The sequence below is a fragment of the Myotis yumanensis genome, unplaced genomic scaffold (genome assembly GCF_028538775.1).
Source record: "Myotis yumanensis isolate MYYU_CA2020_CCGP unplaced genomic scaffold, mMyoYum1.0.hap1 SCAF_3, whole genome shotgun sequence".
Lineage (NCBI taxonomy): Eukaryota > Metazoa > Chordata > Mammalia > Chiroptera > Vespertilionidae > Myotis > Myotis yumanensis.
Window position 1 is genome coordinate 167,245,805 of NW_027223754.1, and position 14,319 is coordinate 167,260,123.

Sequence of the window (14,319 nt, forward strand, 5' to 3'; positions counted from 1 at the left end):
GGCAGGAGGTGAGGAGAGGCCACAACGTGATTTCCACGTGGTATCTTTTCTTCTTTGTCCCATGTCTGTGACACTGTCTTTGTTGTTGTTGTTTTAATATATTTTTATTGATTTCAGAGAAGAAGGAAGAAGGAGAGAGAGATAGAAACATCAATGATGAGAGAGAATCATTGACTGGCTGCCTTTGGCACGTCCCACACTGGGGATCTAGCCTGCAACCCGGGCACGTGCCCTGACTGGGAATGAAACCGTGACCTCCTGGTTCATGGATCAATGCTAAACCACTGAGCCATGCTGGCTGGGCTGTAACGCTGTTCTTTACCGCTCAGAAGAGCATGAGAAGGGATTGGTCATCTTCGGTGAGGAATGAACTGTCTAAATACACCTACATGCCCATTTCTCATATAGTTCCTACTTGTTTATGGCCTCCTGTTTGGTATTTACGAAAAGTGACATGCTGAGCACTTGAGAAGCAGGGAGCCAGCCGATGTCTGTCTCCCCTCAGCGTCTGCTAACAGAGTCATGCCAATTAGCACGTGTCAAGGGCCTGAAAGGAATCAGCCTGGGCTGAAAAGGTTACCAGGCGGTAGGCCTGACACAAATTTAATAAGCTGCCTCCTACCTTTGCAGTAGGTTATTTCGGAGTCAAGTTCTGTCAAGAGGAAGTCTGACTGCTTCAGTGGATAAACAGCAGAGACGCTGTGTTCACTCAGTGCCATCCAGTGCAGTCAGCGACGACCCCTGTGGAGGTCGTGTGGTCTGACAGGCCAATTAGCGGTGTTCCTCATCAAGACGTGGAAACTTCCAGCAACCTCCATGACATTTTCTGACTTAGTTCCCTGTATGAGGAAAAAAATGACATGACCGCACAGAAAACCAGGCAAAAGAAGGAACTGGAAGGGGGTAGATGCATAACAGGAGGGTTGGCTGCTCAGAATGCCCACCTGCTCCAGGCGAGAGTCAAGTACGTGACAGTGGATGTGAAGTGCTTTGTGAACTGTGATGAGCAAGATGAGAATGGCCATCCTAAATGGCAACTAGGCCAGTTTCGGTGGCTCACAGGTGGCTCACACCTGCTGAGTGGCCCTCTCACCTCCATCAGTGTTTTCCAGAACAGTGATTGCTCCTCTCCTCCACCTGGACCCCTGTTTCTCTCCCACTGAGAGTCCATGTAAACTCAAGAGTACAAGGCTCAACACACTGCTTTCTGTGGGTCCTCTGACCATACCATACTCTATATTGTTGAATCACGTTTTCAGCTCTCTGCCATTGTTATCTCATGAACCTAATTTCTGGCTATTAGCAGTAAGCTTGATGAATAAGAAGTGACAACGAAAAATGAACACTTGCCATGTGCCAGCCACTGTTGTAAGGGCTCTCTGCCGGGAGCCGGTCCATCCTTGCTGCTTGACACAGTCGCTGCAGGGAAGAAACGTCTGCACAGCATATGTTTCAAGGGACCTGGCGTACTGTTCTTAATATGTTTGCTCCCCTTCTTGGCACTATGTGTTTTAACCAAGGTCATCTCTCCAAGAAAGGTTGTTTCCCCAGGTAGGGATTTTCCCCTGAAGTTAGGGAGGGAATAAAACCCTTTAACTAAGTGCCAGTCGGGTAGTTAATCACTTTAACTATGAACAATCACGCTTAAGCTACATAATCTTTACTCCCTGGAATGGAGATAAGAAACGCCCTAACCTTTGGAATAGAAATTGACAGGATTAAAATCAACTGGTATAAATACAGATGTAACAAGACAATAAAACACAGAACTTGGCTGGAGATCCTGGCTAGAGATCCTGGCTAGGCTGCTGATCAACTGAACGCTGTCTCCATGTCATTCCTTCTTCGCCAACTCCGTCCACACCTTTGGGAACCCCTGGACCTGCTGGGGTTGGACCTCAACAGCTCTCCATGAGCTAATCCTAACAGCCTTTGAGTTAGGGGTTCCTGTGAAAGCCACTTGACTTTTGAGCAAGGTCGCCCAACTGGTCCATGGCAGAGCCAGTATTCATACATACTGTTTCATTTGGTCTAGACCAGAGGTTCTCAACCTGTGGGTCACGACACCTTTGGCGGTCGAACAACCCTTTCCCAGGGGTTGCCTAAGACCATCCTGTATATCAGATATTTACATTACGATTCATAACAGTAGCAACATTACAGTTATGAAGTAGCAACGGAAATAATTTTATGGTTGGGTCACAACATGAGGAACTGTATTTAAAGGGCCAGAAGGTTGAGAACCACTGGTCTAGATAAAAACACGAATAAATACTGTTGCTCCATTTTACATAGGAGAAAATAGAAAGAAATTAGTAACTCGCCCAAGGCCATGTGGCCATTAAGAAGGATCTTAAGATCAGAACCCAAGTTTATAAGCTTTCAATGTCCCTGGCTATGCTCTAATTGGCTTCTATATTTTTTGATTCATTATTAATATTCTAAACTTGGTATTAGCATAACTTTTGCTGGAAGTAGGCATCCAGATATCACTAGATCTTATAATTTTTAGCTTCATTATAGCCAATCATGAAAATCTGTGCAGCAATGTATTAGAGTTACAAAGTGTGATTACTGTGGGTCCCGGTGACTGTGGTCTGTGTGTTTGGCACAGTGCCAGGGTGTGGCTTACGTAACTGCAAAGAAGTATGTCATCCTTGTGAGGTAAGCATCAAGAGATCTGTTTGCAGATGGGAAAAATTGCCTGAGGTTACATAACATAGCTGGTAAGTACCCACATGGGATGTGATCTCACATCCCTGGATCCAGAGCCTCTGCTTGACCTACCATCCTCTGTCTATCAGTGGTCAGAGCCAAGGCCACGTGCTGCCAGCTACATAGACAATTTAGCCACACCATCCCCCCGCCCCCTCCACACACACACTTTGTGCTAGAAGAATTAAGAATGCTTGCCATTGCATTGGGGAACTTTCAATGTGTGAGCTCAAGGGCCAAATACCTCCCTGAGCTTGTCTGAATCAACCCACCACAGACAGCACACTGGTTCTCTGGTCCCACCAGCCATCTCAGGAACAGATGCTACTATTAGCCCAGGAAGACTCTTTAAGATGGAAGATATTCATCATAAACCTAACCTTTCTGTTGGAAAAACAGAAAGCATAGCCTACACATACCAGGTCTAGTAACACCTTGATATCTGTACCAAAAAGTAGACATTGAAGCTATTTAGCCCACATACTCATCTTTACGCTTACAGATGTATTAAGGTTATTTATTCATTATTTTGTTATTATTACTTTTTGTTAATCCTCACCTAAGGATATTTTTCCCATTGCTTTTTGGAGAGAGTGAAAAGGAGAGAGAGAGAGAGAGAAGAGAGAGAGAGAGAAAAAAAGAGAGACATCAATTGGTTGCCTCCCACCCCAACTTGGCCAGGGAACGTACCTGCAGCCCAGGTATGGGCCCTTGACCTGGAGACACTCTGTGTGCAGGTGGACACCCTAACCACTAAGCAACACTGGCCAGGACTTATTCATTATTTTAAATGTTCACATTCAGATCACCTTCTAGCAACTTCCAGAAAGTATTTACTGACAGCTGAATAAAAATTAACTGAACGTGTCCAATTAAAATGTGTCTAAAATAGGAGTGGCATTATCATTTTGACAGTGATTACAGAATTTGTATTCGTACATATTATTCATGATTATAATCTTATGTTTGATTTTGTTCTGATGCAAAAAAGTCCACTGAATTTAGCACGAAGTATTAAGTCAGTTCTTTTTCATTTTTTCTCTTCCTTTCCCATGTATCGTTTCCCTTCTTTCCTTTCTTTTGCTCCCATTGTCTCTCTCTGTCTAATTCTTTTTTATTATTATTAAATCACTACTTGTTTTATAACTTTAGTTCTAGTTGAGAAAAGCTTTAGTACTATTGTCCCAGATGATTGTACTTTAGAATCTCATAGTTTGGAGTCTGCCAATATGTGGCATTTTATAGTCTGAAGACACATTGTTTTATCACTCCCCTCAACCTCTGACATTAAGTCATTGCTGTCACCAGCCTTTCTTGGGTGGTGTGTTACCAGCACAGATTACCTTCTGTGCTACTTCTGAGGCTGCTGCCATTTCAGTTAATGTCATTCCACCGGATGGGAGGAGGGAGGTAAGCACATTCAATTCACCCCACCTCCACTTTACCTAAACTTAAACATTCCTTTAGGTTCATAAAATATCCTATAACATTGTCACAACTCACATTCAGAACCATGATAGCTAATAATTAATATGTTCCTGAGAAATAGGTCTGTAACCTTAAACTAGTTTTGCAAAATACATAGATCATTAGCACATCACTATTCAGATTTATTTTAATGGCAAGACATTTGTTGACTGATTGGCATACTGCAACAGCATGAAGTTTTTCAATCTGTAGGTCAGGGAATTTATACCGATTCTCAGTACATTGTTCTAAAAAGCCTTTAAAATGAATAACATAAACTACATTAATTCAATCTTTTCTAGTCTACTAATAGTTAAAAAAATTAAAAATCACTGGTTTAATTATTAGCCAGTTGAAGATGATTCATACTATGAAAGGGTACCTTTTCCTAAGGCAGAAGTATTTATTCTGTGGCTCACAGAATAAGGGCCTTTCTCTGAAGCATTTGATTTGATAACCCAGCTTTTACACAACAGAGCATCCTCTTAAACAACCTATCATTTTCTCTGAAGACAAAAATACTTTGTAACACATTTTTTCCCCTCTTTACATCATGGCACTTTTTACCCTAACTTTTTATTTTTATTTTATTTTTTTAATTGTTTTATTGCTTAAAGTATTACAAAGGGTATTACATATGTCTCCTTTTTTCACCCGCCCTTGACAATCCCCTGGCCTCCCTTACCCCCCAGTGTCTTATGTCCATTGGTTATGCTTATATGCATGCATAGAAGTCCTTTAGCTGATCTCTTACCCCCCTTCTCCTGCCCCCCCAACTTTTTAAAATTCTTATCGGTTTAATTATTTTTGAGACTATGATTATTTAAGATTAGCATTGATATACATTTAAATATTAAACATTCAAACAGGCACTGGCTATGGTGAAATATGTAACTGATGGTTTTCTTTTCAAAAAATTTTCCTAGGTCAGTCTATATCTCAGTAATTTTTATAACAGGATATTAAAATGGCAGCTCAAAATTATTTCTGTCTGCTTTCTCTGTTCTATCCATCCTAACATCTCTTCTGGCTTTTCTCTAGTATCTTTGTAACATTGAGTTTTCAGCCTTTTGGGACTCTGTGTATGACTTGTCATTTAATAATTATAATAAAAAATAATTCCTTTCCTTTCATTTCACATTTAAGTTTCCGAAGCCATGTTAGTCTGAAGTAGGGGAATTGGATGCAGAACTCAATTCTGTCTTTCATAAAGCACATTTAGCGGTGCAACTCTTTAAGACTGCATTCAAAATTCTCTTTCCATTGGCTCCAGGCAATGCTTCCAGTGTTCACTACCAAAGTTCTATCTAAACAACGCATTCCAATCTGGCCTATTCCGAGTCCTTAAAGAGGTAGTCAAATGTTACCCCTAGCATTTTCCACTGCTTGATAGCTTATCAATCCTAAAACACCTGGTAAAAATCCCACTTCTATGAAGTCATCTTCGACCTCATTCATTTCTTCACATGTTAAAGCAACACTTTCTGAACCAGTTTTGACTTATGCCCTCCTTAAAAGATCCTCTTGAAGCAGGGAAAGGATATTAATTAACTTTGCATCTGAAGAAGATCCTTCTGGTAGTGATGTTGAGATGAGTTGGGTGTGGAGAAGACAAGAATGGAAGCAGGGAAACCACATAGAGGTCTTTACAGAGGCCATAGCAATAGGACAGGTTGTTGAAGAGATTAAAGACACGCAATCTTTAGGACTTCATTGATTGAAATTAGACAGACAAATCATTTCAGACTTACGTATGGATAATAATAAAAATATGTGCAAAGCATTATGGGAGAGCAAAGAAAGGTGGTGGTGCTGAGTGTTTAGGAAAGTTTTCCTAAAGACTTAATACCTCAAGACAAGCCCTGAAGAATGCATTTCTCAGATGAAGTGGACTTGGAGGAAGGGGATTCCAGTCCAGTCAAAAGGAGTAACATGGGAAAAGGCTGAGAGGCTAGAGAGAATGTGGTACATTCAGCGAATGGCAGGTAGTCTGGTTTTGCCAGGACTATAGAGGAGGGTGGGTAGAGGTGGGAACTCTACAGGGGAGAAGCTGGAAAGTAGGAAAAAGTCAAATCATGAAGGGTCCTCTGTGCCATTCCAAGTCATTTCAACCTTATTCTGGGAGCTATAAGGTCAGCCTGTGAATGATTTTAGCAGCGGAAGAGATATAAACAGATTTGTAAGTGAAGGGTTGCAGATATGTCATCTCAAAAATTCTACTTTGGCATAAAGGGTTATTTTGAGCTGAAGGCAATTGAGAGGAAGCTGATATCAGAAAAGCTCTCTGCTGTTCCCCATTTGCCTAAAAGCAGGCCATAAATTTGTAAATGTGTCCCTATTTCCCTTTGTACCCAAAAAGACAGAATTAAATCACCAAAGACGACTCTGGATCCTTATCAACCCAGAGACAGCCCAGAGGAGTCCATGTAATAAACTTTACTAACCAGCCCTTATCTCCCATTAGTTCTCACTTCCCACAATTTACTACCCTAGGAACTCAATGTTCTTTTCCTTTATCTTGTTAGTTGTCTAAAAATTTATTGTTCTTTTGTTAAGATGCTGTATAAGCCCAGATTCTAACTACCCCTTTGAGATAGTCACTGAGTGCTCTCCAGTTTGTGCATGCTGCACATGTGAATATACTTTTGTTTGTTTTTCTCTTGTTAACTTGTCTTTTGTTACTCTAATTCTCAGGGCCCCAGGCAATGAACCTAAGATGGGCAGAGGCAAAATAGTTTTTCTTCCCCTATATAATTTAGAGAGATCCTTCTGACTACAGTGAGGAGAGAGTAGGAGACTAGTTAGGGTACTGTAAGAGTAATCCAAGGAGGAGATGATGAAGGCCAAGAATTGAGATATGGTAATGAAGATGGAGACGGAGATATAGCTGGGAGACATTAAAATGCTGGGACTGACAAGATTGCTGCCTGTTTAGATGGAGGAAGGTAGAAGAGAAGATCAAGACTTACCTTCTGATTTATAATTTAGGTGGTTTAGTAAAGGGTGGTGCTGTTCTCCGTGATGGGAAATATGTTAGAGGAAGAAGGAAATGAGTTTCATTTTGGACATGTTGAGTTTGAGTAGTCTGTAGGGCATCAAAGAAGAAGCATCCAGTACAAAGATGGAGAAAACGCTTGGAGTTCAGAAGAAAGAACTGAGTGAGAGATTTTGGTGGTTAGTCAGCATTTAGTTAGTGTTTCAAGCCATGGAAGTAGATAAAACAAATCAGAGACTATGGAGCATGAGAAGAGGATGGAATAATGGAGACAGACATCTCTAAGTAATTGGAAGAGTAGGAGCTAGAAAAGGAGTCAAAGAGGTAACAGTCAAAGCAGAGCAGGACAATACAATCACTGACGCTAAGGGAGGAAGAGGAGATGGCATCCAGCAGGGCCAAATGCATTAGATCAAGGAAGAGAAAGCCTGCAAATGTTCACTGGATTCAGGAAGAGGTAACCTTGGCACAAGGAGTTAAGTGGAGGAGGAAGACATATAGGTGTGGGTTGAGGAATGCATGAGAAATAAGGAAGTTCAGCCATTTCTTTCAAGAAGTTTGGGTGTGAGTAAAGGATATCAAAAGATAGAGCCTGAACTATGAAGACAGAATGCAGAATCAAGAGAGAGCTGTTAAAATTTGGAAGGTTTGGGTACGTTTAAATGCAGGGTAGAAAAGCCAGTAAAGGAGAGAAGGAAGATCTAGTTAAGAGAAGGCATAAAGAATGAAGCAAAGGCTTGAGACCAAAGGAAGAAAGGGAGTGAGGGAGAGAGGAAGGGGGGAGTCAAATGCTTTCAGCTCAAAATGACGTTTATGCCACAGTGGCATGTCCTGGAGCTCTTCATGGGAAATAAGAGGAAGAGATGACAAGACAAGGGAAATATAAAAGGTTGTCTAGTTGAAAACAACAACATGTCTACAAATTTGTGTGACTCCCCGCCCCCTTCTCCCAGTATTACCCAGTAGGATTGGTATAGGAGCAGAGAAGGTGGGCCCTAGGATTGATCCATGTGTAGTTTCTCCAAACTGGTGTGATGGAAGGACAAATAGTTGAGGGAGTCAGGGTACTAGTTAACTCGAGAGTGAACTTATGGGTCATCAATAATAAGATGGTGTTATGACTGAATGTTTGTGCCACCTTAAAATTTATTTTATTTGAAGCCATACCCCCCAGCGTGGCTGTATTTGGAGATGGGGCTTCTAAGGGAGCAGCTTAGGTTTAATGAGGTCTTAAGGGCAGGGGCCTGATCTATGATTGGTGTCCTTATAAGAAGGCATACAAGAGAGCTCTCCCTCTCTCCACGCATATGCACTAAGGAAAGGCCATGTGAGGACATAGCCAGAAGGTGACTGTCCACAAGCCAGAAAGAGAGCTCTCACCAGAAACGGAATCAGCTGAAGCCTTGATATTTGACTTCTATCCTTCAGAACTGAAAAATTTCCCTTGTTTAAGCCACCGAGTCTATGGTATTTTGTTAGGGCAGCCCGAGCTAATACAGATGGGTAGGGAAGGAAGTGAAGGCAGGAAGGGTATAACAGAAGAGTGTGTGAGAGACCTTGAAGGGGCTGAAGAACAAGTAAGTGGTGCGCTGCAGGGAAAGGCAGTTGTGGTACAGAGTGACTGTTGGAATTTGCTATTGTTGAGGAACAGAAGCTCTAGAGAGTGATAGGCTCTAAAATTATCAATAAATGGCAGTAAAGAAAATGGTTCTTGCACTGGCCTGTGTGGCTCAGTTGGTTGAGCATCGTACCATGCACTGGGAGATCACTGGTTCAACTCCCAGTTAGGAGGCAGCTGATCAATGTTTCTCTCTCTCTCTCTCTCTCTCTCCTCCCCCTCCCCCGTCCCTTCCTCTCTCTATCTGAAAAAGAAAAAGTAACATTAAAAAAGCTTTAAAGGATATGGGGCTATATAGGTTAATCGGGTTAAGAGGATCTGTGAGACTAAGGCTTTGAAGGGTCACTCATGTAGACAAAATATCACTTCGGATGATGGCAGGACCTGAAATGAAATGGTTGTATGAGTCAGGAAAAGCAATGCTTGCTGCTGTAACAAGAACCTCCAAATTTAAGTGGCTTACCAAAATAAAAGCTTATTTGCCTTTTATGTCCCAGTCCAGTTTGGGTCAGGCAGCTCTCCTGGTAGTTGTCCTCCAATAGAGACTCAGAAACAGGTACTCCAAGCCCTGGTCGGGTAGCTCAGTTGGTTAGAGTACCTTCCTGATACACCATGGTTGCGGTTCAGTCAGGGCACATAGGAGAGTCAACCAATGAATGTATAAATCGGTGGAACAACAAATCTCTCTCTCTCTCTCTCTCTCTCTCTCTCTCTCTCTCTCTCCCTCTTTCTGTCTCCCTTCCTCTCTCTCAAATCAACATTTTTTTAAAAAAAATTCAGAAATGGGGACTCCCAAGTGTGGCTCTACCATTTGGGGTCATTCATTTCCAACTGGTATAACCCTGATACAAAACAGAAAAGATAGCACACATAAAAGGACCCCACTATCTCACTTATGAATATGAATATAAACATTTAAATAAAATGCCAACAGTAATAAAATAAAAATACAGCATGACCTAGTAGAGTTTATTTTAGGAGTGAAAGTGAGAGGTTATGTCTATGTGGGCTGGCTGAACTGGATGTAATGGAAACATTGGCTTTGCTCAACCTTCTGCAGCTCATCCAAACATTTGTATATCATAGTCAGAAACACTGGTCCTCCACTTCAGCAATCAGCAATAAATAAATTTGTGAAGACAATCTGTAAATTGAAATGCACTCTGTAGGAGTGAGGAATTTTTGACCACCTAGAGCCTCATGCTGGGTGTTGTTTAGGACAAGAAGTTGAAGATGTTATTTCTTTTCTCCTGGATCTTTCTCCTGGTTGGGAAAGGTAAGCCATGAAAAGATGCACACAGCACCAAGTGGTAAAGGCCTAATAGAGGGACAGGCCATGTTGAGGGAGAGAGAAGGTGACCTCCAGGCATTGCCTGCTTCAGAGAAACCAAACCAGGTCAAATTCTCGCTGGGCACAGGAAGACTGCCTTTCACAGCCCCCACTGCTTCTAAGAAGAAACCAAGTAATGGCTCTGGCCCCTGGAATATGGGCAGAAGTGCTGTGTGCCACCACAATCATGGCCCTTAGAAACCCGTTGGCTCCCGTTTTCTCTCCCCTATTGGTGCAAAGACTAAGCACATGTCAATATTACACACCACACAAAGCCAAATTGTTTTTCTAATCTCTTATTTTCTCAATCCATTTATTAAGTTAAACAATATTTATTACGTGCCCATTATATGCCAGGCGCCGTGTCCTCATGCAGCTTACATTTTAGTTCATTTGTGAGCTCTAGGGCTTTTTTTCCCATTTTATTTGATTATTTTAAAAGCCACCTTTTGGATTTATCAATTCACTTGATTTTCTGTTTTCTAACTCATTAGATCTCTCATTAGCCTCATTGTTTCCTTGTTCCTCCTTTCCTTAAGTTTGTTTTGTTGCTGTTTATTAAATTATATACATGGACTCATTTTTCATCTTCTCTTGTTTAATGGTGACAGTACTGAAGGATTCAGTTAAATCATGTCATGCATACATTTCAAGTTTGTTAATTGAAAACCCTTTAGTGGACATTCCTCAGTGGTTCCAATCCTATGACTCACACAGTGGATGCAGTCAGGTTAGAAAACTATCCACAGGAGTTCTGAAACTCAAGGAAAGAACACATGAATGATTTTAAAGTTTTCTCAACCATTGACAAAGAAATGAAATGCATTCTTTGAGGGTTTTTTAAATCAGTATAATCAGTACAGTTTATGGGTAATTACAGTTATTTTCAAGATACATTTTTACTATATCTGATTATCACTTATGAGCTGATTTTAGAGCCAATTCTCCATGTTATTTGCTTATAGCTATTAGTGTCTCTCATGTGCTTTCAGGTATAATATTCTGATTATCATTAGTCTAAAAATCATTTACCATGGGTTTGATTTCTTTGAACTTACGAGTTGATATGAAATGTCACTTCACCTAATACCTTGTTTCAGTAAAAAAGTCCCATGTTCTAGGAAGTGTTATAAGCACCTCTTTGGTTTCTAAAAACATATAATGGATCACACACACACACACACACACACACACACACACACACAACTTTACAAATGGTCACAGTACTGGTCTGCTCTAGGCATGCTAGATTGAGAATGCATCTTTATTCATTCATACTGCTAATGTAGCAGTCCAGCAGGAAAGCATCATAATTAGCATCCTGTAGAAATCCCCAGCCCCACCCAGGTTTAGAGCTACCCAATCCTCATTCCCATCTCAAACTTAGCACGTTGGCCACAAAAAGGATTAGAAACAAGACAGACTTGCTTATGCTGAGGCTTAACTAAAGGTTAAAGAGCTGAGGTCACTGGGAGATCTGGGCAGTACCTAGCACATGGTGGTACTTAGCCCATTTTGGTGAATTACCAAACAAGTGAATTCTGACTTCAAATCATGTGCTCTTCCTACCTCATGCCATCACAGTAAGGGCATGAGGCTCAAATGTGAAACATATGAACGAGCTTTGCAAACCAGCCATGCTAGGTATTTTTGTCACACTGTAGTGGGTATGGGAGGTGGCCCCATATCCTGTGTGATCCTAACGCGTAATGGTGGACAGAACACCAGAGGGCAGCAGCCCCATTCCGCTGCTCTGGAAAACCATCTGATGGGCACATTTCAGGTGGGAAAGGAAAGGCTTTTCCTGTCAGTACCTGTAAGATTCCTCAGACTGAACCTTGCCTCTATGTATACTAGTATAGGGTGGCTGCAAAATGGGAAAGGAAGAGGTCAGACTTGGTAGCATCTGGGTCTCATCCCTCTCCCCACACCGCCAGCTACAGATGAAGCTGCAGGAAATGTTGATTTCTTCATCCCTTTAGGCTACTCAACTTTTGAGCAAGCAATCAGTCGATCAACAGTCTTCCATAATGGAATTACTGACTTGTGCCTTTATTTCCCTTAACATTGTACAACCAATTATCTCCTGTGACATGATCTCACAAAAATAACAAACACGAAGTCAGCAGTTACTTGATGCTTTATGTGCTGCAGCTATGATGATTATCTCTACTTTATATATGAGGAAATTAAAACACTGGGAGGTAGCTAATTTGTCCAACATTGACCAACCAGAGTCAAGTTAGAAATCTCTATGGTTTAGCTTCAAAATGTGTACTCTTAACCACTGACCTATACTATCCCTCAGCAATGAAGGTTTGTTTTTTTTTTTCCAAATCTTATTATTGAAGCTAAATTACTGGGGAAGTTTTGTACCCAACTCTATAGCATGGGTTATTTTTAGATCACCAAAAGACTTCCTAATAATTGGCATTGTGTAAGTAGCAAAGTCTGATAGGTAATATGGGTTAACAACTCAGATACCATAACTGCAACTAATAGAGGCATAGCTTTCCACAAAGCTGAAACTGTGTGGCTAAAACTGATTTTAAAGGAATTATAACAGCTTTCAGAATAGAGGATCATGAACTTTAGAACTGGGAAAGGGATGACCTTAAAGATGACCTCCACCCCTGAGAAGCTCAGTGACTTGTCTCCACTAGCAGAGTTAGAATTTGAATCCAAGAACTTGAATTTCCCAGTTTGAAGTGCAGATATCTTTTTAACAAAGCTTTCCCCCTTTACAACACATTTCTCATTCTTCTCTGCCCTCTCCCAGGGCCTTTAATATTAGATAGAGAGATATAATTGAGACATCTTTCAATCTGAACTCAGCAAAATGAATCACAGAACTTCCTGGGGTCCCCACTCACTTTACTAGACTGTGTGCCTTTCCTTAGTGCCTGCTGTTAGCAAATAAAAGTTCCAGATATGTGTCAAGAAGAGCAAATGGTCTGAGGTTTCCCAACCTGCAAGCTAACCAGTTCACCTGCCACAGCCTCATGGAAACTGGTAGAAGTCTTTCAGGTCAGAGACAAGGGGCAATTTATTATTGAAAAGGGACAGCAGTAGCCAGAATAGTAGCATTTGTACAACAGTTTCCTAAATTCCAGCTCCAAAGGGCAACATGACAAGGCCAGAGGACACCTGCACATGCAGCGGGTTGCATGACAGGATAGACGCTCTGGCCTGAAGTTTATATAATGGGCAGGAAGCACACCTGTTTTTTGCTTCAAGGAGAGACATTATATTCATTACACTGGAGAGCAGACATGCCTGTTCTTTGCCCCAGTGGGAAGCACCTTCTTTATCTGTCAAAGTTTTTCTCTAGACAGACATCCTTGAAAAGATAGTCTGTAACAAAAGGTGATTCGTGCCTCTGCTTGCAAGATGTGCAGAGTTGCTGAGAGACTATCGAGCAGCCTTGAGATCCATGGAGAAAGGCCATCCAACAGCATGCATCTATGAAAACTGGACGTACACCAGTCACCGAATGTTAGGCTATTGTAAAAGTGCGTGAAGGAACTGAATTCTTGATATCAGACATCAATTTCATATTGTTTCAATAAAGCCTTGTAGCAAGAAAATGGATTTTTACCCACACCAGCAAAAATAATTCAATACAAATAAGATCATTCTGATAAGTTTTTTAAATTATGAAAATAGATTTTTTTCAAAATATTTCCCTCTTCCAAGGAAAGAAAGAATACTTTATTTAACACACTGGTGCATATAAAGTATTTTCTGGTTTGGGAAGTGATATGGAGGAGGGAGGGCCGTGATAACCCAATTTTTCAGCAGTGGCATGAGCAGCATGTGTTCTCATGTATAGTAAGTACACCACTGAGGTGGTGTTTCTATGCTGACATACACTGAGTGGCCAGCTTATTATGTCACCTGATGTTTGTAGGCAAATTAGCTATAATTTCCCGCTGAAGTTGCTAGAGGGCCAGATCATTATAAACGTCTGAATAGCACAACATACCTAAGATCGTTGCTGATCGAGTTCATCCTATCATGTTGATGGCGTATCCCAATGGAGATGGCTTCTTCCAACAAGACAATGCGCCATGCCACGGTGCTCGTATTGTGCAGGAGTGGTTTCAAGAACATGAGGGAGACTTTACCTTGCTTAGGTGGCCCCCACAATCACCAGATCTCAATCCAATTGAGCATTTGTGGGACGAAGTTAAA

The 14,319-nt window shown here is 41.3% G+C and overlaps 1 long non-coding RNA gene across 1 annotated transcript in view; it reads right to left on the reverse strand.

The window, feature by feature from the left end:
- LOC139005574 (uncharacterized) overlaps nt 1-14,319 on the reverse strand; it is a 52,410-nt gene continuing 38,091 nt past the window's right edge. The window contains exons 2-3 of the long non-coding RNA XR_011470680.1: nt 623-839; nt 1-77 (exon numbers count right to left, since the gene is read on the reverse strand). This is a non-coding gene — a long non-coding RNA (uncharacterized lncRNA). The remainder of the gene's footprint in view (nt 78-622; nt 840-14,319) is intronic.